The sequence below is a fragment of the Oryx dammah genome, unplaced genomic scaffold (genome assembly GCF_014754425.2).
Source record: "Oryx dammah isolate SB20612 unplaced genomic scaffold, SCBI_Odam_1.1 HiC_scaffold_4, whole genome shotgun sequence".
In the NCBI taxonomy this organism is placed as follows: domain Eukaryota; kingdom Metazoa; phylum Chordata; class Mammalia; order Artiodactyla; family Bovidae; genus Oryx; species Oryx dammah.
In genome coordinates, this window is record NW_024070188.1 from 21,508,051 (window position 1) to 21,511,164 (window position 3,114).

Genomic DNA, 3,114 nt, shown 5'->3' on the forward strand with positions numbered 1-3,114 from the left:
CTCTGCCTTCTGAATGGTCCAGCTCTCACGTCCATATATGACTACTGGAAAAACCATAGGTTTGACTATATAGACCTTTGTTGGCAAAGTGATGTCTCTGGTTTTAATATGTTGTCTAGGTTTGTCATAGCTTTTCTTTCAAGGAGCAAACGTCTTTTAATTTTATGGCTGCAGTCACTGTCTGCAGTGATTTTGGAGACCAAGAACATGAAATATGTTACAGTTTCCACTTTTTCCCCTTCTATTTGCCATGAAGTTGTGGGATCAGATGCCATGATCTTAGTTTTTTAAATATTGAGCTTTAACCCAGCTTTTCCACTCTCTTCTATCACCTTCATCAAGAGGTTCTTTAGTTCCTCTTTCCTTTCTGCCTTTAGAGTGGTATCATCTGCATATCTGAGGTTGTTCATATTTCTCCAAGCAATCTTGAGTCCAGCTTGTGATACATGCAGCCTGGCATTTCCCCTGATATACTCTGCATAAATGTTAAATAAGCAGGGTGACAATATACAGACCTATCGTACACCCTTCCCAGTTTTGAACCAGGCCATTGTTACACGTCCAGTTCTAACTAGAGTGACATTCTATCTTCTATGTCCATTCTCTCTTTATGATTACCACTTCCCCATGTGCTTAAAATATGTTTCCCAGGTTTGAGAATTTGGCTACAAGCCAACATTGCTTTATAAACATGTTGCTTGATAAATAAATTTCAGTTCAGTTCAGTTCAGTCGCTCAGTTGTGTCCAACTCTTTGCAAGGCCATGAATCACAACACGCCAGGCCTCCCTGTCCATCATCAACTCCTGGAGTTCATTCAGACTCACGTTGATCAAGTCAGTGATGCCATCCAGCCATCTCATCCTCTGTCGTCCCCTTCTCCTCCTGCTCCCAATCCCTCCCAGCATCAGAGTTTTTTCCAATGAATCAACTCTTTGCATGAGGTGGCCAAAGTACTGGAGTTTCAGCTTTGGCATCATTCCTTCCAAAGAAATCCCAGGGCTGACCTCCTTCAGAATGGACTGGCTGGTTCTCCTTGCAATCCAAGGGATTCTCAAGAGTCTTCTCCAACACCACAGATCAAAAGCATCAATTCTTCGGTGCTCAGCCTTCTTCACAGTCCAACTCTTGCATCCATGCATGACCACAGGAAAAACCATAGCCTTGACTAGACGGACCTTAGTAAGCAAAGTAATGTCTCTGCTTTTGAATATGCTATCTAGGTTGGTCATAACTTTTCTTCCAAGGAGTAAGTGTCTTTTAATTTCATGGCTGCAGTCACCATCTGCAGGGATTTTGGAGCCCCCCAAAATAAAGTCTGACACTGTTTCCACTGTTTCCCCATCTATTTCCCATGAAATGATGGGACTGGATGCCATGATCTTCGTTTTCTGAATGTTGAGCTTTAGGCCAACTTTTTCACTCTCCTCTTTCACTTTCATCAAGAGGCTTTTGAGTTCCTCTTCACTTTCTGCCATAAGGGTGGTGTCATCTGCATATCTGAGGTTATTGATATTTCTCCCAGCAATCTTGATTCCAGCTTGTGTTTCTTCCAGTCCAGCGTTTCTCATGATGTACTCTACATAGAAGTTAAATAAGCAGGGTGACAATATACAGCCTGACATACTCCTTTTCCTATTTGGAACCAGTCTGTTGTTCTATGTCCAGTTCTAACTGTTGCTTCCTGACCTGCATACAGATTTCTCAAGAGGCAGGTCAGGTGGTCTGGTATTCCCATCTCTTTCAGAATTTTCCACAGTATATTGTGATCCACACAGTCAACAGCTTTGGCATAGTCAATAGAGCAGAAATAGATGTTTTTCAGGAACTCTCTTGCTTTTTCGATGATCCAGTGGATGTTGGCAATTTGATCTCTGGTTCCTCTGCCTTTTCTAAAACCAGCTTGAACATCTGGAAGTTCATGGTGCATGTATTGCTGAGGCCTGGCTTAGAGAATTTTGAGCATTACTTTACTAGCATGTGAGATGAGTGCAAATGTATGGTAGTTTGAGCATTCTTTGGCATTGCATTTCTTTGGGATTGGAATGAAAAATGACCTTGACCAGTCCTGTGGCCACTGCTGAGTTTTCCAAATTTGCTGGCATATTGAGTGCAGCACTTTCATAGCCTCATCTTTCAGGATTTGAAAAAGCTCAACTGGAATTCCATCACCTCCACTAGCTTTGTTCGTAGTGATGCTTTCCAAGGCCCACTTGACTTCACATTCCAGGATGTCTGGCTCTAGATGAGTGATCACACCATCATGATTATCCAGGTCGTGAAGATCGTTTTTGTACAGTTCCTCTGTGTATTCTTGCCACCTCTTCTTAATATTTTCTTCCTCTGTTAAGGCCAGATCATTTCTGTCCTTTACTGTGCCCATCTTTGCATGAAATATTCCCTTGGTATCTCTAATTTTCTTGAAGAGATCTCTCGTCTTTCCCATTCTGTTGTTTTCCTCTATTTCTTTGCATTGATCACTGAGGAAGGCTTTCTTATCTCTTCTTGCTATTCTTTGGAACTCTGCATTCAGATGCTTATATCTTTCCTTTTCTCCTTTGCTTTTTGCTTCTCTTCTTTTCACAGCTATTTGTAAGGCCTCCCCAGACAGCCATTTTGCTTTTTTGCATTTCTTTTCCATGGGGATGGTCTTGATCCCTGTCTCCTGTACAATGTCACAAACCTCATTCCATAGTTCATCAGGCACTCTATCTATCAGATCTAGGCCCTTAAGTCTATTTCTCACTTCCACTGTATAATCATAAGGGATTTGATTTAGGTCATACCTGAATAGTCTATGGTTTTCCCTACTTTCTTCAATTGAAGTCTGAATTTGGTAATAAGGAGTTCATGATCTGAGCCACAGTCAGCTCCTAGTCTTGTTTTTGCTGACTGTATAGAGCTTCTCCATCTTTGGCTGCAAAGAATAGAATCAATCTGATTTTGGTGTTGACCATCTGGTGATGTCCATGGTAGAGTCTTCTCTTGTGTTGTTGGAAGAGGGTGTTTGCTATGACCAGTGCATTTTCTTGGCAAAACTCTATTAGTCTTTGCCCTGCTTCATTCTGCATTCCAAGGCCAAATTTGCCTGTTACTCCAGGTGTTTCTTGACTTC